The sequence below is a fragment of the Lissotriton vulgaris genome, chromosome 2_2 (genome assembly GCF_964263255.1).
Source record: "Lissotriton vulgaris chromosome 2_2, aLisVul1.2, whole genome shotgun sequence".
In the NCBI taxonomy this organism is placed as follows: domain Eukaryota; kingdom Metazoa; phylum Chordata; class Amphibia; order Caudata; family Salamandridae; genus Lissotriton; species Lissotriton vulgaris.
In genome coordinates, this window is record NC_141688.1 from 174,468,471 (window position 1) to 174,495,151 (window position 26,681).

The window sequence follows — 26,681 nt, forward strand, 5'->3', positions numbered from 1 at the left end:
GATAGGGACAGAAAACCAGGTGAAAGGCCTGCAGAAGCTATTTTAGAGCTGCAGGGTAACATAGTAAAAAAACTAAAGGCCACAATTCCAGCTAGAAAAGTATAGTTGACAGCCATCACTGCTTTGTAGTGTAGTTCCTATATTCCCAATAGGCTCATATACTATAGATTTAGATGTAGGACTGAGGTCGACTAGGTCTCTATCGTATATATTACACTTAATTGGGAGTGCTAGCTAGCTTAGAGGTCACTAGAAACTTTCTCGTATAAACAAGGGATTAGTTTCTGACAACCGCATAAACATGACAACTCTGTTTCCCAAGAAAAAGAAATCAATCTTTAGAGTCGCGGAAACAATAGATAACTATTTTACTCAGTCAATCGTGCATGCTTCGTTTCACCAGAGGTGCTGAGAAAATAGAGAGACAGGCGTTTTCAATAAAAGTATTTATTGAACAGTCTTCTTTCTCAAGCATAATGAATGTACTGCTAATATCGTAATACTGGTTATAAAGTGTGGGGCATATAATACGAAAAGTATTATAAAGTAGTAGTGTAAAAGCATGGTATGGTTTCTAAGCCATATAAAACAACATATAATACATACAGTGATAAAATAATAACTAAAAGTACTGAACTGGTGCTTCTAAAATACGCCTACCCCGGTGTACCTAACCTAAGTCTAGTACAAGGGAAGAAGTAAGTGAGGTGTAGCTTAAGTTTAGTATTCTTTGCCAAGAATCTATTCCAATAATTCTCTAAGAGTCTAATCAGCACCGTACCATGGTTTAGAATGAAGGAGGTCTTGTATCTCTCTCTCAGGACTCAATTTCCCAGCAACCTGCAAGGGTAGCCTGGAAACACTGGTGCTGGATTTCTCAGCAAGAGAAAAGACAGCGTCTCTCAGTGCGTCAGCTGGAGGGTCGGCTTCCTTCGGCACTTGCTGCTGCAGGGCGTCGGGCAAGTAGTTAGTCAATCTGCTTCAAACTACTTTGTGTTTGTCTGGGTAAACCTAGGCATATTTATACCTTGAAGGTGCCAAGTTTGACGTATGATTGGACTTAATAACGTCACTCAAAGACTCAATTCTTTGAAAACTCCAGGATTTCTTGGATAAATCAATATTCAAGCAGGGGGAAGTCCCTAGCTGTTGACGGCAGGTTTTTCCAAGAAATCGTTTTTGATTCTCAGAACTTAGTGGTAGTAGCCATGCCGTATTTGAGCTGCAAGGCTCAGGCCAAATATGGTACTGATTTCTATGCCTATATAAGGGCTGGATAATGTATACCTATATAAGGGCATGAATCGGGAAAATTTACGCTAGGGTCCTAGATTCATTTGCAACACCCACTCCACAATCTTAAGTTCAATAAAGCTAAACGTATAAGCACTGAACATATCTAAAGCTAGTGTTTACAATCCCATCCCAAAATAAATGAAAATGCATTTGAACTGGTTGTACACGAGAAAATGAGCATTTCTACAGTACTCATTTAAGGAAGTGAAGTCATTCTAAGCATAAAGCATTGTACATAAAATGCAAACTGAATGAATCATATAATTACATTTATGGAAATGAATCTTAAATACAGAAAAAAGGTCAAGACCATTTCATAGCATGACAAAGCCTATCAATAGTTATAGTATTGAGGACCAGGCCAAATATTTTCTCTAGGAAGTTTTCAAAAAGAATTTCTTGTTCTTAAGAATAGTTCTACTTTCAGCAGATTAGCCTGTGCCAAAAGTTCAATGTTTTGGAGCATTAGAGGGGGAGGAAAAAGTAGAGGTCCACAGTATAACTATATGCCCGCAACTACTGGGACACATCCACCCCAACGTCAACTGTCCCAGGACCAATGCACGTATTGTAAGGAAACTGGCCACTGGCGCGCAGATTGTCCTCTTTTACAGTGAAATACATTGGACCGGGGAAGGGAACTGAGTAGAGGTAGAGGAAGAGTCTCACTTGACTCTAGAGGTGACTAAACGGCAATTTCCTTCAGATACGCTCAGCTACGATCCTTCCGTGAAAATCTAATCACGGTACACAATGTGCGCTGACTCACGGACTTCTCTAGCAACTGCACTCAGTGTTTATAGATAAACCCGATGGAAAAAATAAGGCCCATAATATTTCTTTTGATGGAGACTCTTCATTAGCTGCTCTTCTCGGTAATACGTCAGTGAAGTGCGCATTTCCTCGAACGCTCGCGCACCACCTAATCTTCCAACACCTGTGGGCAAAGAACTAGACCGCTACTCTTTTTTCTGAAATCGGTAGCCATCTTGGAGTACCGATTTTTGACCAACTCCATCCAGTTGTTGGTTTCTGGCATTTTTTTACTCGTGAAACTGCAACCAGAGCTTATCACCGCCAAAACCCGTTTTGGGGTTCTGACAGTATCCCCCAACAAGGGAGGTCCTCTCAGCCTTGGTGTCACAGGAAATCTTTGATGAAAAGATATAACCAACCATGGAGCATGAACGTCAGTGTCCAACTCCCAAGATTGTTCCTCTGGTCCATATCCTTTCCAGTCTATCAAGTAATATAGTTTTCCTTTTAATCTTTTCGAATCTAGAATTTCTTTTACTTCAAATTCAGTACCCGTCTCCAATTAGATTGGTCTCGGGGGTGAATTTCTGCGCAACTCTGTAGATGCCTTCTTTAACAATGAAACGTGAAAGATTGGGTGAATTTTCAATTTGGTAAGTAGTTTCAACCTATAATTGACTTGAGTTATCATTTCTTCAATCTGAAACAGGCCTATAAACCTTGGTTGGAATTTTCTGTTACCCTTTAGCCTAAGGTTTTTTGTACTTAACCAGACATTATCTCCTTTTACTAAGGCAGTTACTTTACATCTTTTTTTATCTGCATAAGCTTTATACCGTCTCTTAGCCTGTTGTAAATTTCGTGAAGCAGTTTGATGGACCTGTTTTAAGTGAGAAACTACTTCTTTGACTGCTGGAACAGAAAGGTCAGTTTGTTTAATTGTCGAATTTGGATGTCTTTCATAGTTCATATAAAATTGCGAATAACCTGTGAAGACATTTTTAGCATTATTGTGGGCAAACTCTGCTGCCCACAAATAATCTGACAAGTTCCCATCTTGCTTCAGGAGAAATTACCTCAAGTACTGTTCTAATTACGGATTTATTCTCTCTGTTTGCCCATCTGTTTCTGGATGATAATTGGTAGAATACCGGGTTTCTATCCCTAAACCTTCCATAAAGGCCTTCCATAAATGGGATACGAATTGTGATCCCCCGTCCGAAATAACAATCTTGGGAATCCCATGTATCTTCACTATTTGTGTACTGAAATGGGTAGCTAGTTGCTTAGTGGTGTGAACCCCATTTAAGGCCTTGAAATGTGCCATTTTTGAAAATGTGTCCACTACCACTAGAATGGTGTTATATCCCTGACTAAGGGGTAAATCTACAATGAGATCAAGGGTGACGGTGTGCCATGAACAGGGTGGACTAGGTAAAGGTTGCAGCAACCCCTTTGGAGCTTGCCGTTCAGAATATCCCTGAGCGCAGTTTTCACATGACTTTACATACTTCTTAATATCCTTAGTCATGTGTGGCCACCAGTAATGTCTTTTTATTAATTCTTCTGTTTTGGCCTCTCCTTTGTGTCCAGCTAGCATACCATCATGGCACTCGTGCATTATTTGTTGTTGTAATTCTTTGATGGGTAAATACAAGGCTTCATTATGATAAGGTAGTTGATGTAGTATCTTTCTTCCGGCTTCTTCCCTGACCCAATTTTGCATGTCTTCTGGACTCATTGCTACAGTAATGTGTTCCTCTAAGTCCATTGAAGTCGTAACACCAATAATCTTGTTGTGTTCTATCTAGGACCCCAATCAATATTGTGACCTTATGCCCCTATACGGCTATAATCAATACATATCCCAATAATGGCATAAACGATGAGAGCCATATTTTAGTAACTCGTCTCTGCAGCTCATTACAGTACATGACATAGTAGAAGCCACTTCCTTCAGATTCCTAGATAACACACAGAGTTCTTTCGACAGCTCAAACCCCCAGCAACCTGGGAAAGCCCCGCTTGCTTTGTTTTGACTACTAATAGAACTCCTGCGAGCACTGTAAGAACGACCAGTTCTTAGTGACATCTTTATTGACGTCTTATGTCCAAAAACGTATGTCAAACTCGGCACCTTTCAGGTATAAATAATACCGACGTTGCCTTAAGCAAACACGACGGTGGTGGTGAATACTGGAGCAGAACAGCTGTCCCTTGCAGAAAGCCCAGCAAATGCGAGATGCCCACAGACGCTGCCCCTCCTCCTTGACGCGCTGAGAAAGACGCTGTCTTTTCTCCTGCCGAGAAAATCCAGCTCCGGCGTTTCCAGCCTACCCTTGCGGGTGACTGGAATATCGAGTCCTGAGAGGAGATACCAGACCTCCAACATTCTATTCCAGAGGTACGGTGCTGACTAAACCCTTAGAGAGAATTCTTGAAGCAAACCCTTGGCAAAACCAACTTAAACTTAAACTGCTACTTACTTACTCCCTCCCACGTATTAGGCTTAGGTCAGGTACATTGGGGTAGGCATATTTAGAAGCACCAGTTGAGGATGTTAGCCAAATGTATATATGAATGTATATATTTTATTCATTTTCACTATTGTATGACTAAGAAACCATATCAATGCTTTTACAGTATAATTTCGTAATACTCCTTTTACTGTACGCACTTTTTATAATAACAAGTCTTGCAATTGTGGCAATTCATTTCTCTTGCATGAGAAGGAAGACGGTTCAATAAATAATACCTTTTATTGAAAACGCCCGTCTCTCTATTCTCTGCATACTGGTAAAAGTAATTCTGCACAACTGACTGAGTGAAATAGCTGGCTATGGTTTCACACGACTCTAGAGATTGACTCTTATTCTGAGGAGCAACGTTGTCATGTTTATGCGGTTGTCGGAAGCTGAATCCCTTCTTGTCTGAGCCAGGGAAGCTGATCACTTCCTATTCAGTCAAATAAGTTTCCAGTGACCTCTGAGCTAGCTGGCGCAAACCTAAATTAAGTCTAACATAGTCAGTAGAGACCTAGAAGACCGCAGTCCTACGTCTACACTGCTGTTTATGTTATTCCAATGCGCAGGGCCTATAGGGAAAATAGGAACTACACTACAATCTTTGCACTCGGAATAATGGTCTGATTTTCCACATGACATTTCTGATTTTCAGTGCCCAGCCTGGATAGTGTTCTGGCTGATTTTAAAAATTATAAATTACGATGGTCTGTGAAAACTGTTACTTGATGCTTCGCTCCCATAAGATGGTGTCACCACTCTTTAAAGGCATCCTTAATAGCCAACAGTTATTTTTCGGTAATTGTGTAGTTAACTTTGACGGGAGTTAGCCTCCTTGATCTATAAGCGACGGAGTGTAACTGACCAGTTAACTTATGCCATTGAGATAACACCCCCGACTGCTCGATCTGAGGCGTCAGTTTCTAGGTAAAATGGCTCCAAAGGGTCTGCGTGTTGAAGTATTGGTGCTGTGGTGAAATTTCTCTAAAGGACTTAAAGGCTTCTTCAGATTCTTCTGTCCATTCAAATCGAATTCCTTTTTTAAGTAATCATGTGAGAGGGAGTATTTTCTGTGAAAATTCACTGATAAATCTTCTGTAAAAATTTGCGAATCCAATGAAACTTTGGACTTCCTTCATACTCGCAGGGGATTCTCAGTCAATTACTGCCTTGATCTTCCGCTCGTCCATGTGTATTCCATTTGGGGTAAGAACAAATTCCAAAAATTCCACTTGGGAAACATTGAATGCACATTTTTCCAGCTTCACAAATAGCTTGTGTTCTCTTAGTTTCTGTAAGACCACTCTAACTTGTCCTAGATGTTCACTCTTGTCTGAAGAATAAATTAAGATATCCTCAATGTACACAATCGCACACTGATCTATGAATTCTTTACGGATATCATTAATAAAATGCTGGAAGGCAGCTGGGGCATTGCATTATCCGTATGGCATGACTTGGTATTCGAACAATCCACATCTTGTTCTGAAAGTCGTTTTCTATTTGTCGCCCTCGTGCATCCGAACGAAATGGTAAGCTCCTCTCAGATCTAGTTTTGTATAGATTTGTGCTCCTTTCACCTAATCCAATAGGACTGAAATCAGAGGTAATGGATATCGATTCATCTTGGTGATCTTATTTATTGCGCGATAATCAATACAATTTCTCAAATCTCCTTCTTTCTTTGGCACAAAGAACAGAGGTGAAGATACTGGAGACTGAGAGGGCCGATAGAATCCATTTGCCATGTATTAATCCAGGTACTCTTTCAAGTGTTGATGTTCCTTTTCAGTCAGAGCATAAACTCGACTACATAGTGAATTTGAGCCGGGCTCAAGATCGATCTCACAATCAAATACTCGATGAGGAGGAAGTTGTTCGGCCTCTATCTTGTTGTATACATCTTCAAAGTCTCTGTAGACTTCTGGTATTTCCTGGGCATTGATAACGCATCCTGAGCCATCTGCCAGACACTCTTGAGTCCTTTCCTTTACTCCAAGTACTGCCTTTACTTAGGCAGTACTCAGAATCCATTACGATGGTTCTAAAGCTCTAATTGTTTGTTGGATTGTGCTCAGTGAGCCATGGAAGACCCACTATGAACTGAAACTGGGGAGCATCAATGAGATTGAATTGAATTATTTTTTCATGTCCTTCATTAGAAATTAATCGCATTTGTTTCGTATGGCTCACAATAGGCCCAGAGGAGAGATTTGTTCCATCTACAGCCCAAACTGGCTCGCTCTTTGATTTCTTAACAGCTTGTATTCCCACCTTGTCTGCAAATTTTAAATCAGAAAAATTTCCTGTAGCTCCATAATCTATCATTACTGAAACCTCTCTCATTGTTATTAACTTAACTTAACTATCATGCACAAAATCAACCACCGGTTCAACTCCTCTTACAGGTAGTGCTGCTAGTTTTCTTTCGGCTTGAAAGAGGTCTTTGGTTTCTTCCGACAGTTTCTAACAAAATGTCCTCCTGAACCACAATACATGCATAAATTGCCTGCTCTCCTTTTCTCCTTTTCTTCCTTTGTTAAAGGACCCCTGATAGTTGCTATCTGCATAGTTACCGTACCTTGTTGTCCTTCTGTGTTTCTACTACTATCTGATCGAACTCTATCAAATCTGGGAACAGTTTGTCTAAATTCTTTTCTCTTCTCGCCTTTCCTTTCACCTTGGAGGAAGTCAATCTCAAGTACAAGATCCACTAACGCCGAAATTTTGGTGGGTCTATTAGGTATTTGAGCTAACACATCCTTGAGTTCGTCCCTCAACCCACGATAAAAAACTGCTGCTCTTTTACTCTCGGGCCAGTCCGTCTCCATTACAGGTTTATTAAACTGTGCCAGGTAGGCCACTAGGTCTCGGTTTCCCTACCATAAATCAAGCGATTCATTATCGACCGCTTGAGAGAGTCTTCGTCGATCAAAAACCCGAAGAATTTCCAGTTTAAACTCTTCCATAGTTGCTTAAAAGAGGATCATCTCTGGCGACTTGAGGCATGGACCAGGACGCTGCATCCCCACCTAAGTATGACAGAACAAAGGCGACTCTAGACTGCGCATCTGTGAAAATGGAAGGGCGACACATGCAGTGTAGGGAGCGTTGTATGATGCATAATTGTTCCTTTTGTGGATCCCCACTAAAGCGTTTGGGCAGAGCTAACGGAATGACTGGAGATAAGGAATGAATTACTTGTGTGGTCGTTCTATTTGTGCCTTCCAATGAGGTATCTAAGGCTTCTCACTCTGAACCAAATGGTTGTCTCAATCTCTGAGCTAGTTCTGCAGTTTCTTTTCTGGAGTTCACAACTTCTTGCCTAAGACTCTGATTGTCCTCTCCAACTGCAACCAACTCTTTCTGTATAGTATCTAAGACTGTTCCTAAAGTCTGTAAGTTTATTCCTTCCGCCATCTCTGTCCGGGTGCAAGTATGCAACGCAGTCACTTCCCTCTGTCAGAATCAATATAATTATGTCTAAAAACGATATGTAATTTTCCTTACCATGAATTTGCCCGGGAACAGGGATGTTAGTTCCCAAATCCCTCCTGAAGATACTCTGGAGGTCAGAATATACCTAGCCTCCAAATTACCCTCTAGGGGGAAAGGGGAGTGGATAAAACAATAAACAAAGAAGAGCCTGGTCCTGGAACTGGTTTCCTGTTTCTTTCTTTTAATTTTCTAGCCCGACCAGCAGACTTTTCTCTGAGAACCTTAAAAGGTAAACACAAGATTAACTTCTATCCTACTCTTTCTATTCTTTTCTAACTTCATCTATATATTCTATTCTATCTCACTCTATATACCTACCGTAAGCTACCAAGTGCTTTGCTTCTCTCCTGTTCCTCTTGTTGTTCGATCAATAGCCTTAAAGCTCAGTTTTGTTGAACCCTAAACACAAAAATATTTTATTAACCCCTAATCCTTTTCTATACTCTTTTCTTTCTATTATGTCTGGTAGATTCTCTTTTTACTTCTCTATTGAGTCTTTCTATTAATTGATTTTTCTTGCCTTCTCCTGGTTGACCCTTGGTATATTCTTACTTTCAAGTTCTTCTTTTCCTAAACACAAAACACCTTTTCTTAATTCTTATCACCTTTTTACCAATTGAATATTATCTTTTTTAGTGCTTTCACTTACTTCTTATTATTGTGGTATGTCTTTATCTTGCTATCCTTTTCTACTTGTAATTATCTACTTGTAGGTACATCTGCAATTCCATGAACTATTGCAAAATTAGCTTTTCTTTTCTTATTCCATATAGATTTTCTATGTAGTTTTAACATTCAAAAGTCTGTTAGGTAAGTATTTACAACTACTGTTCTCTTTGAATCTTTTAACATTCAAAAAATAAATATACAACTTATATGCGCGGTCACTTAGCTCTGTTTTGTCTTTCTCTTTAACTTTTCAGTTGCACGACGTGCAAGTTCAAAGTAACGCCGCTCCGGTTACCGCTTGACTCTTGAGGTGAATAAACGGCAATTTCCTTCAGATACGCTTAGCTACGTTCCTTCAGTGAAAATCTAATCACGGTAAACAATGTGCGCTGACTCAAGGACTCCTCTGGCAACTGGACTCGGCATTTATAGATAAACCCGACGGAAAAAATAAGGCTCTTAATATTTCTTTTGACGGAGACTCTTCATTAGCTGCTCTTCCCGGTAATTCGTCAGTGAAGTGCGCATTTCCTCGAACGCTCACGAACCACCTACTCTACCGACACCTGTGGGCAAAGAATTAGACCGCCACTCTGTTTTCCGAAATCGGTAGCCATCTTGGAGCACCGATTTTTGACCAACTCCATCCAGTTGTTGGTTTCTGGCATTTTTTTACTAGTGAAACCGCGACCAGAGCTAATCACCGCCAAAACTCGTTTTGGGGTTTTGACACCAGAAGATTAGCTATTGTTAAATGCAACGCACACAAGAAGGTCACAGACGAAATAGGATTAGGAAATGCCTTTGCTGATGAGACAGCCTGGGCTACTGCACAGGAAAGAATACATACCCCTATGTACATAGTAAAATCCCAAGCAGAGAAGTGGCATGATGTTAGACAACAGATCCGGGACATCTAGTTCACTGCCACCTCTGAAGAACTTCAAAATTGGGAGAAGGAGGGCATGCTTGATAGAGAAAATTGTTGGCGATCCGAAGATACAATACTTTGGAAATTACCAAATGCTTATCTCCTCCCATTGTTGAACATGAGTCATTTGCCAGCACACACCAATGCTGCCACCATGACTAAAATATTACAGGAAGTGTGGGATAACAACCTACTCCGGTCTACTGCCTCCAGGCTCATCCAACAGTGTATGGTTTGTCTCTGCTACAATGTAGTTAAAGGTACTCGGGTACCACGAGCAGGAAATTCCATCCCTACATCACCGTTCGAAGTCCTGCAGATGGATTATATCCAAATGGAACAGTACAACAACCTTAAATATGTTTTGGTGGTTGTGTGCGCGTTCAGCAAATGGGTGGAGGCCTTCCCGGTCAGTGTTGTCACTGACCTAACTACTGCCAAGATATTATTAAAGGAGTTCTTTCCCCGCTATGGCCTTTGCTGAGTCCTCTGAAATGACATCACTTCATTGGAGAAGTAGTTATGCACATCTTAGCGGGATTGGGGTTGAACAGAAATTGCATGCCGTCTTCCACCCCCAACCCTGGTGGAAAGATACAATGCCACGATCAAATCTAAACTAGCCAAAATAGTGGACACTACAGGGCTAAAATGGCCAAATACACTACTACTGGCCCTTCTATCAATAAGATCTGTCCTACATTCCTGCACCTCAGTCACTCCATATGAGGTGGTCTTTGGATGCCCAATGAACATCTGGGTGCACCCCCCGCTACCACATTGTCTGATTTCACTTGTGAATTGTTGAGTGATTTTTTGTCTGTACTTACACGAACCTTCTCTTCCATTCATCAGTCCAGGAAGCATTGCCTGATCGACCCACCGGAACGGGACACACCTTCCTACCCGGGAATTATGTTCTAATCAAAACTTTGCCCGCAAGAAGAAGTTGGAACCCCGGTGGAGGGGGCCCTTGCTAGTCCTTCTCACCACTAGAATGGCTCTACGAGTGGAGGGCAAGAAATCCTGTATACATGCCGTACAGTGCCGGAGGGTCCCCAGCATCACTCAAACTGACCACACCTTGTCGACCTACAAAGAAGTATTAACGTGGGACCACCCTGTGTATGGCCACCAAGAACCCAAGCTGGAATTGTTCAAAGATAACACTGTGCCAACTAAAGAAAGATACAACCTCCGCCTATGCACGGCCTCTGGTGCGCCAGCGACCGGACAGGGGAGGTGAGCCAAAAGTCACAGGGCGTTAGTATTATCTGGAAGGGTGGATTAGTACTCCAGGTAGCGGGATACTGAGAAGCCTAGCCAGGAGAAGCAACCACCGGTGATGCGTAGGTCTCATCTTTTCTCTCCAACAGCTGTAGAGCCCAAAAGAAGGCTGATTATGACCAACAACAAAACAATGGAACTTTCCAACAAGTAGATAGCACTTTGTAACAAACTGCATAATAACAGGTCAATGCTTTGACGACAGTTCTCCTCCTCACTATTATCTGAGCCATCCTCTTCTGGATCATAGAGTAAGGGGCACCAGCCAAGGATACCATATTGGCCACTGATGCCATGCCTCCTGAGCACTCTCAGGTCTCCTTGTCCCCTTATCTCCAAAATAGGCAACAAGAGTTTTGGAACAACACCTTCATCCAAATGTTGAATCAACATAATGAGGTATTGAATAAAATAAACTGTTGGGTCTGTGGTCTCCTGACTCACTCCATGGAGAATAACATACCCTTCCTCCCTTACTCTTACTCTATACACGCCTGTTGCGCTACCTGGATGTCGCTCATCATGGGTACCCATAGGTCCAGCGGCCTTGCCGACATCACAATCTAACAATTGCAAGATGAGTTCAGGCAGAACAAAACGGGCAATGCTGTTTGTCCAAAGTACAATTCTACAAGCATGTTTGAGGATGAGAAGGAGGAAATGCTGGTATTTGACTGTACCAGTAGAATAAGCTTCTCTAACTTCAAAGCAAGGACACCCACTAAGCAGACCCTACCGCTAGCTGTTGTTCGCAATAGGTATTGAGTACGTTGTGGACAGCTCTTGTGCCGTCACAACAAATCTGAATACGACATCTCCACCGCCCCTTGTTTGCCTCCCCAAACACCTACTTCGTGTGTGGAACAAAGGCATACACTTGGTTTCACGAGAACTGGGGAGGCACATGTTACATAGCTTTCCACCTTCCCCCTGTCTACATTGCTTCGCCTCTTCATAATCTAGCCCACCGCAGCTACGATGAGGGTGAACAAACAGACACAACCTCTTCAAAATTCCTGGATGCCATGAAGGGCAACATTCCCTTCTGGGGACCAATGGCAAACAGTGAAGCCATTTGCCACCTCACCAGAGTCATGGAAGTGTAAAGGTGATGTAAAAGAATATTAAAAAATTCCCTGGCTAGTAGAAAAAATTGATTTAATGACTTCTCTGGCTGGGAACAGTAAAAAGGGGGTAAATAAGTAGAACGAAATACGTTATCTACTTGTTCCAAGTATTTTGTTCTACTTATTTACCCCCTTTTTACTGTTCCCAGCAGAGAAGTCATTAAATCAATTTTTTCTACTAGCCATGGAATTTTTAAATATTCTTTTACATCACCTTTACACTTACATAGGTCCCTACACCCCTATCACTTACCACTGTCCGCATACCACACATAGCCTATCGTCAAAAACTAAGTGCTCCCGCGTAGTTCGTAGGTCGCAGCACGCCCCGCCCCGTAGAGGGACGGGAAGACCCCTATGATGAAGCATGACACTATGAGATTCGTAGTGTGTGAGGGGTATTTTAAAAGCACATAGTGCTCTCCTTTTGCCACCCGGAAAGAGAGCTTTTCTCACTTCTTCGAGACATCAAGTCTTCACCTTATAATTTGCAAAAACGACTAAAATATCCACTTCCTTCACATTGATAGAATTCCATTGGTTATTTATAGCATCTAGGAGGGTGATACTATCACTACTGCCTCTGTACTTCCTCGATTGTTTTTTGGACTTATAAGATTAACCTTTGTTTGACATATAATCATGCCTTTTTTCACCTATGCCCTTCAGGGGCCAAACAGCCACCACCTGTTGATTGTATAAAAACTGACTATTGTTTGTCTGTAACTTATTGGTGTTTTTAATTGTCACCTAGCACGCAGAGGGTGAGGATGAAGGGTATATAAAGTGCAGAACCAAAGCACTCAGCAGACTGCCGACTCAGACAGCTTTGGGTGTCTGTTGTTGATGCTTTCTCTCTCATGAGATTGTAATAAATATCCTTTCTTTCCGTGCTCCAGTGTTGGTCTCAGTTTATTTTCTGGACCCGTGGACTATAGGATGACCCTATGCCTTTGGGTGGTCCCCCAAAAGACTCCCAAATTCACACTGTAACCTCATTGATTAGTATTTCATTCTCCTCCATACTGAAATTTGCTTCCCTCTTCCTCTTCCCCTATGTTTCGGCTTGTACATCCTGGCTAGCATGTGGGAGATTCTCCAGACTACTGGTGTCTCCATCATGCTCCGTGGTACCTTTATTTGCCCTCAAAATTGATTTTTGAGGTAAATGCGTGCTTTTTTGCCTATTCCCAAATCGTGACGCAACAAAAAAGTGGTGCAGGGCAAGTCTGTCTTGCAACGGAATATGCAAATCTGACTTATGACACTTTTTCAGCAGTTGAGTCAGTTTTTGTTACGTCAAATCATCAATCTCAGGTCGATAAACTGAGTACTCTTGAGCTGGGTAATAATTAACATCTGTTATTCAGTGCCAAGATACCTAAGGGTGAACATGCACTTTACAAATACACATGGTATGTTTTGTAACAAATGGTTACGCATCTCTGTGCCAGAGCAGAGATGCTCCACTTTTCATAAATGAGAAACAAAGCATCTTGCTTTTTTAATTCTTGGTAGCAGGTATCTAAACATCTCCCTTAAATATCTAAGAATTAGCATCATCTATCACTATCCTAAATATGATGCCCTAGCTGTATTTGAATATGTTTCTTTCAGTTAATTAAAATTAGTGTTTAAAAAATATACACTTGTGCTCTGTTGTTCCAATGCATTCACTGAAAATGTTTGCTAGAAATATATGGTGCGTGATTATGCACAGTGGTGTAATAGTGTCATTTCTGAAATGTATTCTAACAAATGTAATGCAAAATTCCTGAAATTGTTCAAATTACGCCAGCGCACTATATATTTCGCCCAAGTCTAATGAAAACTAAAGCTAACTTACTGAAGGCGGGGGGGAAACACCTCTAAAAAGCCATGTAGTGGACATTCCAACCTCAACAATCCCTGACAGCTCATCACCCTGAAGAAGATGTATAGGAATGTGTTTTCAGGTGGATGTAAAGGTTTAAGCATAGAGTGGTGGATTCTTTCCTTGATTTAATGCAGTTAACTTTGACCATTTCCATTTTCACAAGTGTTAATTGTGATCTTACTGTAAATTGGCCTTAAGTGGGGAAAATATGGAGCAATGGGTTTTCCACTCGTTTCTACGTATTTCCCCTGCATGGAGTAGCAATGTTGCCATTTTTATGTGGTAATACCAGAGGCCCACAGAGAAAAATGTGCTAAATGTTTTCAAATCCACTTTCACAAATTTCATCTGAAATGCGTTCTGTAGTGTATACACCTACATGTAGCAATTCACAGGGGCAGCAGTGGCCAGGTGCTGCACTACTGGCATATGTACTGTGGTGTACATGATGGGTCTAGAATGGAGTGCGCAACATCTGACTGTCTGGGGTACAAGCCATTTATGGGCCACTTCACTGTTATTGACCTACAAGACTTCCCTTTGCACAACGCATGTCGCTAATAAGGACTGGTACCTTAGTAAATGCACTGTCCAACATTAGCTTGTTACCAACATTGCCCCCTGTTGCAACTTACCCTGTGTGTCTTGCAGTACGTCATGCTCATGTTTTTTAGAGATGTACCCCCGCCTTCGGTAAGTTAGCTTTAGTTTTCACTAGACTTGGGCGAAATATAAAGTGCGCTGGCGTAATATGCACAATTTCAGTAATTTCGCATTACATTTGTTAGAATACATTTCAGAAAACAGGCAACAAATTTCATATGAATATTTCCCCACTCCGACATGATGCCAGAATGTCAGAAAAAAATCAGGACTTTTCTAAATAAACATGGAGAAGATGGGAGCGTCTACCCATCGTCTGTGAGTTTGCTGCCAATTTTCAATCTCCGGGTACATAAAGTATCTCAGCTCTGCTGCACACATATTATCCATACCAGCAGACTAAAAGTCTGAGCAGGTGCACTAGATATTTCAGCCTGCGAGAGTTTCCCTCATAGAGTGACTTTATAATTAACGTTATACCCTGTAGAAAAGTTTACCTATCTTGCACAGACAGTCAAATATTCTCACTTTTCAAGACTCGTCTTTGTCACGCATTGGGCTCGCAGGGGTTAAGACCAGGCCTCCGGAATGCGCACGTGCGCTTCGGCTAACTAGGTCATGGCGGCGCTTTAGAGACAAGTCATTCGATTCCAGTCTGACTCGATGCCCTACATACGCTGTAGGAGGTGTGAGTAGGATAGCAGGCATACTTTGTTTCGCAAGAATCCAACACGACTTTGAACATGTTCTGCGACTTTATCTTGCTGTCCAACTGCCCGGGCTTTCTATCTGCACACAAAATGCAGATATTGATTGCCTCCAGGGTTTAGGAAACTGGTGTTATGTTGGTAATTTCATTGAAGGTTGTGTAGCTGTAACATAAAACCGGCATAAAAACCGAGCATTGGCAAAGCCAATAGGCATCTGCTCCAAAAGGTAGAGCGATTAGCTGTGTCAATGCTTTTAGCCAACGGCATGCTGTGGCAGGCATAAAGATTCATACACATATGGGCAGCATTCTTAAAATTGGTTTTCCATAAAAGAACACCCATTCCAGGGTAGCTGCTGCTGCGCATTGTAACGTGTCCGTGTGTGTGGCATGACGTTATAATGGATAATTAAAGTGTTAACATAGTGTAAAGTGAGTGCACAGAAAATAAAGAGTGTGGCCCTGCAGCACTCTGCAGCTACGGGGTCCTTGTTAAAATTTGAAGAAAATATAGTAACATGGGGAGCAGGATGAGGGAACGGATGAGGCGAGAAGCATTGGGGTGAACAAAGTGAAAAGAGAGTACAATAGAGGCTGAAAAACAGGGTCGAAAGCAGCGAAACACATGCACTCATATGGCGTGCTCTGTAGCAAATAAAACAAGCATTTGCAATGCAATAGGTCTCACATTTGAGAGAGTTTTAGCTATTGGCATTGTAAATGACAATGCCTTTTTTAATCTGTTTTGATAATTAACACATGAATAAAATGCATTGTCATTTACAATGCAATAGGTCAAACTCTTGTGAATGCAAGACCTATTTCATTTCAAAGAAGCAGCCACCATTGTCCTGGGCTGCTTGGTAAGTGATAGCACACATTGGGCACTGAATGGTGCAGCAAAGCATGTTGTGCCTGCAGTAGGAGAAAGTCATTAAAGAAAAGAGTTCCGGCAGACTAAATAAGACATACAGTGTAACAACAGAAGTAAAAGGGCACGGCGTATTGGGAAGTAACCAATGAGGACAAGGCGGTACTAACAAGTCTATTGATGAAACCGATGCCAACATTTACGAAGGACAATGACCCAAGCCAATGACAAATATGGGCGGAGAGTGGGTGGGGCTTTAAGTCCATACTCGAATACACCATGCCTCGCAGCGCAGTGCATGCGCTGCCCAGGCACGACCTAAAAAAACTCCTCTCAGGTATGCAGTGAAAAGAATTCACTCCTTCAACCAGAACCGAGGGCGAAATGCTTCTGAGTGGGACAACTGTAGGAAAAGAATAGAATTAAGAGCAGACTTGGAAGATAATCCACAAAGGTAGTCAATCTAAAACAAGGAGCTCACCCCACTCTCTATGTATGTATTCTGCATTGTAAACAATACACATTGCCAAGAGATAGCTAATGCTGGCTATAGCATAGCCAAGAACTGAAAATGGTTACTAGCGATACTGAACAGCATCAGCAAAAATAAACAGGCATTGGCAAAGCCAACAGGAATTGATTTGAGGCCTACTGGCTTTGCCAATGGTTTTTAGCAAAGCTGTGCAGAATCCACAATACTGTGCAGTATGACTAAAGAGGAAGCCATAAAAAAATGCCACTACAACTTAAAGTTTACTTCTATTAATTTGCACACCTAAGTTGGATTCATGATGAAAAAAAAAATGAAGTGCAAAAGTGTCTTTTTTCAACAGCATGTGGAGGGAAGCAATACAGAGGGGGCTGATAGGAGGAAGCAACATGGAGGGCACCATTGGGGGGGAGCAGCAGGTGGGGAATGCAACAGGCAGGGTAGAGAGTGTGGTAGAGCTCAGGCAAAACCGAGGAGGGCGGGGAGAAAGGTAGAGGACAAAGGTAAGAGTGAGCACTGTGGAGATGTGGGTAGAGAAGCACAATAGTGAGAGAGGAATGTGGAGCTGGTGAGAAGTCAGGGCAGGGGGAGAAACACAAGGGTGAACGTAACACAGAGAAGTTGGGGAAAAGTACATGGGTAATCAAGAAAAACACAGAGTACAACAGAGAGGGGGAGAACCACACGAGTGAGACAACTGTAATACACATGCATTCTCATGCAATGCTGTACCAAAAAGTAGTGCCTGAAAAGTAAGCAGTGGATGTACAGAAGTAAGGAGGCTATGCTTCAAGGGAGGGACAAACACAAGTAGCGGCATACAAGCATACAAGTTAATAAATAAAAAGCAAGCAAATGAGAGTGACAATAAATTCAACCAATGATAAGCAAAGGCCAGATTCTAAAATTTCTGTAAGTTGACAATAGGTCTTTTGAAGACAGACATATGTATACATCATGATACAGATGCCAGTATGGCCTTTGGCTACTGTATGATCACATATTGTATTGTATTGTAATTGCATTTATATATCGCTTACAACCCCTGACGAGGCATCGTAGGGATTTTTTGGCGAGTAGCATGCTACTCCGGAAGCCATCAAGGATTAGTGTTGAATTAGTATAGTGAAATATGAAAGTAATGTGAGTGGTGGATAGATAAGTCATATATTTGGATTTAGAGGTATAACAGAGAGGTAGAAGAGGGAAAAAGGTTTGCATTTATATAGCACTTGTTACCCCTATGGGGTGTTAAGTTGCTTTTTTTGGCAATTAGCATTCTACTCCAGAAACCTTTAAGGATTAGTGGTGAATTAATATAGTGAAATATGAAAGTAATTTGAGTGGTGGCTATTACTCAGTTATTTGTATTGAGAAGGACTGCAGACGGATAAAAGAGGGAAGAAAAGGTTTTCATTTCTATAGCGCTTGTTGCCCCTGATGGTGTGTTATTGCACTTTTTTGGCGAGTAGCACGCTACTCCGGAACCCACAAAAGATTAATGTTGAATTAGTATAGTGAAATATGAAAGTAATTTGAGTGGTGAATTAGTTAGGCAGTTATTTTGATTGATAGATATAGAGGAGGGGAAAAGGTTTGCATTTACATAACGCTTGTTACCCCTGATGGGGTGTTGAAGTGCTTTTTTGGCAAGTAGCACGCTACTCCGGAACCCATAAAGGACTAGTGTTGGATTAGTATAGTGAAATATGATAGTAATTTGAGTGATGGATAGGTTAGTCAGTTATTTGGATTTAGAAGGATAGCGGAGGGATAGAAGAGGGAAACAAGGTTTACATTTAAAAGCGCATGTTATCGCTGATGTAGTGTTAAAACGCTTTTTTGGTGAGTAGCACGCTACTCCGGAACCCATAAAGGTTTAGTGTTGAATTAGTATAGTGAAATATGAAAGTAATTTGAGTAGTGGATAGGTGAGTCAGTTATTTTGATTGATAAGGGTAGCAGAGGGATAAAAGAGGGGAAAAGGTTTGCATTTATATAGGACCTGTTACCCCTGATGAGGGATTGAAGTGCCTTTTGGCGAGTAGCACGCTACTCCAGAACCCATTAAGGATTAGTGTTGAATTAGTATAGTGAAATATGAAAGTAATTTGAGTGGTGGATATTAGTCAGTTATTTGCATTGATAAGGGTTGAGGAGGGATAGGAGTGGGAAAAAGGTTAGCCTTTATATAGTGCTTGCTACCCCTGATGAGGTGTTAAAGTGATTTTTTGACTAGTAGCATGCTACTCTGGGACCCATGGAGGATTCGTGGTGAATTAGTATAGTGTAGTATGACATTTGAGAATTGGACATGTTAGTTTGTAATTTTGATTGAAAGGATAGTGGAGGGATAGAAGAGTGAAGGATTTCGTTTTTTTCTTTTTTGGGGAGAGCTCATAGCAGTAGGAGGAGGCTTAGGATGAGTAAAAATGGATGTAGAGGGGAAGAATCAGAGGGAAGAATTTAGAAAGGCTTTTTTTGGGGGATTGGTATAATAAAGTCAGATGATGCAAGAGGGGTAGAGTAGGGGAGAGTCTAGTAAGGTTATTTTGGGGATCATAGTAGTGGTATGGGGTTTGGGAAGAATGAGAGAGTGAATGTAGAGGAAATACTGATAGAGGTATAGGGTTAGAAATAGGGTAGTGCATTAGAAAGGGTAGTAGAAAGAGGTTTGCAATGAGTCAGAGAGTTGAGGTAGAAGATATATTGAGAGAGTTATAGGGTGAGAATAGGGTAATATATAGGATATTCTGAATTACAAGGTCAGTAATATATAGATCCATAAGTACATGGAAAGTATATAGATGCATAAAGGAAATAAATAAATGTGCATGCGAAAATTGCGATACATTTGCATACATAGATTATGATGCAGTAACTATTTTGTTGTTCCCCCTAATTTACCGTTCCAAGAAGGTGGATGCCCATCTTAGTGCAGCAACCATAATCAAAAATAAAGGTGATTCAAAGTGAATTTGGGGACATGATAGCCTGGTAGCAAATTGCAGCTCCCAGGCCCTTTTAAAAGTAAATCAACCCCACTGACAGGCTGTAACTAAGAGCATGAAGTGGCTGGTAGTGATGTAGTAGCTAGTGCATTAATAACTAAAGATGAGCAGGACAGGGAGGGGTGGGGGAAGCAATGGACAAGCTGGGTGCTGGTAGAGCAACATAAAGAATGCATGTGGGAATATGATATGCAGACACAAGCAGCACACATGGGGCAGGGGGTAAGACCAATGAAACACATGCACTCTTATGTAGTTCCCAGAATGTGAGCTATGGCAAGATATAAGTCATACCATTGAAAGGATGGTAAAGACGCTATTTTCCACCAGACACACAAACACAAGAAGAGGAAAGTAGCCATCAAATAAGAAACAAGCATACAATACTGATGGGAAAGCCTATTCATGATAAGCAACTGGCTGACCCAAAGCTGATTTTAGGTACTGTTATTATAAACAGAAGGTCATTTAATAAGAGGCACCAAAAGCAAGAACTAACAAACTCATGCAGTACAGTACAATATATTGGGCCCAAACAACAAACAAACCCATACAACACACCAAGAATTCTCTTTCCATACTTGGAAATCAAAATGTGCTAAGATACACGCTGACTCCCGCTCTGCTGCCATTGCTCAAACATTATTTTATTTTTATAATAGACAGTATTTTACTCCTATGCGGCTTAATAGATTTAACTTTCCACAGACGCTAAGGTCCTGAGTACGAGTTTGGCGGTCCTCTCTTGGAGCGCCATGATCGCGCTCCATGGGAGGAGCTCCAAACCTGTTGTGAGACCGCCCGCCGGATTTCGACTGGCATCCAGGTCGGGCTGACAGTGCTGCGCAGGTCCCACGGTGGTGCCTATCTAAGGAAAGCGTTAGAAAGGCAGTGCTGTGGGACCACCATAGCACATTCCTGCACTGCAAGAAATGCACCATGTTGTGCAGTTCTTCCCGTGCAGGAAAGTGTGGGGTAATACCAAGGGGGTACAACGTGTACACCCACATATACACCTGCAGGCCCAGAGGCAGCAGGCCCCCCTGAGTTGCCTCTCCACCACCTTTTCCATGGCGGGCTCACTGCCATGGAAAGGCTGGCGAAAAGGCAACTCATAATTTGCTTGGTGGCACCTCAGCAGAACCGCCAGAATATTACTCTGCGCCACTGCCGCTGGATCACGGATCCCTGGCGGTTGAAGTGGTCCTATGGCAGTCTTACCGCCACAATTGAAATTCAGCGCACTGTGCCGCAGTGTGGCGGTGGCTGGACTGCTACCTTGGGGTTGATGGTCCCTAAATGATGGTGCTGTGCCCATGAAAGCTTTAATCTCCTACATATGTTTTTTGAATGTCCCTTGGTTAGGGTGTATTGGTTACTCATTTGGGATAAAATAAACAAAATCTTTTCCACCGATATACCATTTAATATTGTACATCTTTTCCTAGAAGGCTAATCCCTCTTACGGCATTCTCAAAAGATGGTTAGGAAATTTATTGATATATAAATTGCAATTGTTTTACAAATTACCACATCAAATTTTACCAATACTACAAAAATTGCCTTTATAGGACGGTGGAATATACTGTGTTATCATCAAAGAATTGATAGAGCTCATCCCATTACACTCCCTGTAATGGCTGACTTTTTCTGGCCCTTTTAGAGGGAGAATGATGGAGAGTGACTCCAGTCTATCAGCCTTATAGCGTAGGGATTAGGACTATAGATAGGATCTCTTTCTGAAACATAGTAGGGTATTTTCGTGCCCCTTTCCTTAGAGTAGGGCTTATGAATTCAAGCTAGGGGATAAATATATAAGTATTAATCATGATCCGTCCTTTTGCTAGCGTGTTAGGATATTTTCCATGGAGTTATGCATATTGTGGGCCCTGTAGGCCTTAAACGGGACAGACTCCATCTTGCCCTCTGCCTGGTAGCTCGAGAGGCCTTCTAGGTCAAGTGTAATGTTTTAGTTTCAAGCTGTTGTTCGCTTGGAGAGAACCGGCTCAGGCTGGCCCTTATCGAAGGAATGTATTTTTCTCCACTCCGAAGACGCCGGCTGGGAACGTGTCCTTGGTACGGGGAGGTACAAGAATTTGGTGGGCGGCAGGTTACTGGCCGTAGCTTTCCATAAAGGAACAGGCTTTGATATTAGCGAAGGTGTTAGACAGTCGAGAGTTAGTTCGTAGGCGGCAGCTAGCCGTTAGCATCTCTGCCATTAATTATTCCACGGTGGACAGTCGCCATCTTTGAAGTCCGAGAAAGATTTAAGACCGAGACTCTCTGAGAAAGACTGAAGGAGAAATAGCGCGGAGCGCACTGAAACAGAGAGAGAGAGAGATACGGTAGCTAATAATCAGCAGGGTTCCAGTGACTTGGAGGGAAGCAGACGAGATTGAGCCTAGCGGTGCAGACGTGTACTTGTGACGGCTGGGGTGTGACTGCGAGACGAGCCAAGACACAGAGACGAGAAGGGAACCTAGATGACTGCCGAGTCCCGACTTCATATTAACAAGGTGATCTCCGCCCTTTCTTTAATGAGCGCGCATTCTAACCTTTACCTTTTCTTTGCAGAAACTACGTTGCATAGTATTGTGTTGTATGTTTATTGTCAATAAATATCCTAGTTCTTAGTGAACTGACATGTGCCTTGTATTCTTGTTCAATCATGGTAAATAGTGTTCCTAGTTGAAAGTTGTTTGCATGAACGGATGTGAAATCCCGATCAGGTAAGTAGTGATCAAACAAATAGGGAGCGAGTGGACCTTTGATGCCAAGAACAGAAGGTACATCATACCATTTGGAAACCGTACTAATTTTCATTATCATAGTTTTATCCCAAGTAGACAAATGAGAAATTGTTCCCATAGGTGCTCATAGGAAAGTGGTCGTCGTTGATATACGGCGTTAATGAGAGCGCTGGGGAGGATACCAGCGTGGAGGTTCGCCGGATTGTGAACCGTGTGTAAGTGAGAACGCTGGGGGGGATACCAGCGTGGAGGTTCGCCGGATTGTGGACCGTGTGTAAAAGAGAGCATTGGGTTCTGCAGGCCCGTGTGTAGACACGCCAGATTGTGTGTCACATCTGCCCTGGGGTAGATCAGTCTGGGTCTGAGTGGCCGCGAGACTAACCGATGTGAATAAGATATGGTAGAAAACCTATGCATGTTTATTGCTATTTCCCCATCCTTAGGTACGACCTGTACATATATATATCTATACCCATTGTAAATACGTTCTAAGGAGGGAGGTGAGTACGTTCTGGCTGGGTTAGAGGGGCCCCCAGGGGCTGATTCCACCTAAGCGGAAAATCCGGCCATTACATCTGGCGTCACGAACTGTTTACGAAGCCTGTGTGCGCTGTATTGTTTTGATCTTGTTGGTTTGCGCTCGGCTCGTACGTATATAATTTTGTGTTTAATTGTGTATATAATTTTTGTGTGTCAACATGTTTGCGAAAAAATCGACATCTGTTTTCAAGTTGCCTATTCAGATTCCCGGCTGGGAGTCTACGCCTTACGAGGCCTTGGCCCGTGAGTGGGCCGATTCTACTGGTTTGAGTGAAAATTGGTCTTCCTGTTTGGAACAGGCGGAGCCTGCTGATGTGGTTTCATGCTTGCAGAAAGCGCCAGTAGTGAAGGGTGATGAGCTTCCTATTTTAGGACGAAGAGGTTGGATTGTACTTAATGCATACAGAATTCTTCATGAGAGGTTTGTTCAGTTGCAAAAGCAGTTTAAGGATATGGAAGGACAGTGTGTTGAATTGCAAAATGCGCATACTCTTTTGCGCTGTCAGAATAAATTGCTTGCCGACAAACTTGAGACTTATCAGACCATAGCCGAAAGGGCTGCGGTTCGCATTGCACGATATAAGTACAAACATCGTCGTGGTCGTGTGTCTACACGGAAAGTGCGTCTGGTCGTAGCAAAGGCCGGAATGGATTGGAACCCTGATGAGTGAGATGGTAATATCTGGGATTCAAATGCTTCGGACTCCTCGGCTGAGGAGGGTGATAAGCGCGAATCTTCCCGCTCCAGACGTGATTGTAAATCTGCTTCTTGTACCGATAATATTGTTCCCGGCGACCGTGGTCGCTCTTCCCATTCAGGTGATGTATCTTGCCCCGATTGTTCTTCTAAATCTAAGATGCGGGCTTCCTCGGAAGCTCTTCCTGAGGTTTCTGCTCATCCTGTGTTTCGTCGCAAATTACAACAAGCCCCTGGTAATCCGGCTGGTATTGCTTTGGATTGTATTGAGGATTTTACTCAACAGGAGGTTAGTGACATTTTACAACGATTTCGTCAACGGCCTGGTGAGGCCCTGCTTACGTGGATGGTGCGCCTTTATGAACTGGGCGCTGCCGGTATCATGCTTGATGCTGTTGATTGCTTACGATTTTGCTCTTTGAGTTCAGATTCTACTATTCAAGATCATTTTCGGAACTATAATGGTGCTGGTCAAATTACTTTGCTCCAGCTTGCGTCTGATGGCTGTAATCATAAATATCCTACTGAATCTGATTGGCCTGTTAATGACAAGCCATGGTACACTTTGCGCGATGCGTCGCAACGTTTGAAAGAGGAAGTGATGAAAACTGCGATTTTTCTCAGTACTTCTGACAGATTGTTGGATGGTCTTTTAACATCTTCTGTGCGTAATCGCATTATCCGTTCTTCGCCTGTTGCTTACAAGCAGGTTATGATGACTTTGTTGATTAATCAAACTGGCAATCCTTTGTCTGCAGTGCTTGAATCTGTTCGTCAGCTTGGTGAGTTGGGTGAGTGGTTTAAACCTGAGAGACAATCTCGACCTGAGGGTCGTACTGCTGGGGACTATAAGTTCTCTAGACGTGACATGTTTCTTGCTCTTATTGCTGATGGTGTGAAAAGGGAGGACATTGACGGTGAGCCTAATAATCGCTTATGGGACATTTTTCGTAAGCGTGGTTTGGATCGGAAGGAGGGTGCCCGTCGTGTGCGGAAGAATGAGTATGATCGTGGTTCTGATGACAGTGGTGATGAGAGACGGCGTGTGGATTCTGATCGCCGTGATGATCGGCGTTATGAACGTGATGTGTCCCCTCATCGTGACTATGAGAGAGGGAGAGAGGGGGAAAAAGAAAGGGGGAGAGATGATCGTGTTTCCAACCGAAATAGAGAGGAGAGAAATTATTCCCCTGAGACGAGGAGAAGGGAGGATCGTAACAGGCTTTCTGACCGTAACTCACAGTACTTTGAAAATGACAAAAATCCATTTCGTAATGGAGATGGATATGAACAAGACATTTTGATACCCAAGAAAACGGAGAGCATTTATCCTGATTTGTCCTGGTTGACAGAACGCAGGAAAAATGACTAGGAAATAGGTCAAGCTTCAGTACACAAGTGGGCTCACAGAGACAACAGACCCTATGTAGATATTGAGATTTTTTGGAAACATCGTAATATCCAAAGGGCCCGAGCACTTGTAGATACAGGAGCGGAGGCCACTTTAATTCATGGAAAATCAAAGAAATTTAAAGGACAGTTTTTCACAATTACTGGTTTAGGTGGAAAAGAAACCCCCGCAGTACAAACTACACTTGAAATAAAAATTGGTAGGATTCCTCGTAGGGAATATTTTGTGTTAGTTGTGCCACTTTTGGAGTATATAATTGGAATTGATATTCTAAAAGGAATGACTTTGCATTTGGATGATGGTTGTTATCAATTTGGAACTAAACATTATATTTCGACCAGACCCGTACGGGTTGGCCGTTTACGGATGCCCCCCATTAAAATTCCTCTAGCCACGAAAGTGGTTTCTCAAAAACAATATCGTATTCCAGGTGGTCATGAAGAAATTAGTGCTACAATTCAGGATTTGGTTGACGCGGGAGTTATAACTTCGGTCACGTCTGCTTGGAATAATCCCGTCTGGCCCGTGCGCAAAAGTGATAATTCTTGGCGCATGACTTTTGATTATCGAGAATTGAACAAACACACACCTAGATTGGCTGTTGCAGTACCAGACATTGTCACCTTGATTCAGAGAATTCAGAAGCATCCAGGTACATGGTATGCGTCTATTGACATTGCTAATGCTTTCTTTTCAATTCCACTCCCGAGTGTCAGGAACAATTCAGTTTTACATGGAATGGACGTCAAATGACGTTTCGGAGTCTTCCTCAAGGTTATGTACATAGTCCCACGATCTGTCACCGGCTGGTGGCGGAGCATTTGTCTGAGGTGCCCGTGAATCCACAAATACAGGTGTGTCATTATATTGATCTAAGAAATAAAAAGGAGGCCCCCTTATCTGTCGTCTTAGGGACAGGGGAGATATATTTGTCAACGAAATTTGTCCCACAAGAATACCACTAGGTTGGTGGAAAGTGGAATAGTGGTACCAAATTAGGACCCAATGTTTAGCAATACCAATCTCACAAATGTTTTAGAAGCAAAGGGCTGAATTACAATGCATGAGCCAACTAATATAGTCAATCACAAAATTTTTTTGTCAGAATTAGAACACTATAACACATATTTCATAATTAAAAACCAAAATCACAATTAGAGAATTAGAAAAACCAGAAAACGGTGTTTTGGAAAAATATGTATTTTGTGCATTTATTCAAAAGTAAACATTTTGTCACAGTAATAACAAATCATTTTAAAAGATATACATAAAGTATATTGAACATTTCATTAAAACATTAAAAAATCACATGAAGTAAACATAGGTTAAAAAAGTTCAAAAGAACATGGGTCGACGCGGCGTTTCGGTTACAGGCTAACAATAGTAAACCTTCTTCAGGACCAAGTTCTAAAAAGAAACAGAAAATTACTTTTTTTGCAATTACAATTTTTCAGACAAAGCTTTTTTCCAAAACAACACTGTTAATTGGCTACACTACTCGATAGTTGGCGCTAATCATATAGAATTAAAAGTTAATTTTATTGGTATTGCTAAAACACATATGGGAAGTACCATCAGGTGAGTTCTAGTTTATATTCACCATGATAGATGTCCGTAATATGGACATTTTGTTCATC

General features: G+C 42.0%; 1 pseudogene; it reads left to right on the forward strand.

The window, feature by feature from the left end:
- The window catches only part of LOC147729195 (small ribosomal subunit protein uS4 pseudogene), a 56,431-nt pseudogene extending 51,128 nt beyond the window's left edge, over window positions 1–5,303 (forward strand).
- Window positions 5,304–26,681: the final 21,378 nt, after the last annotated feature.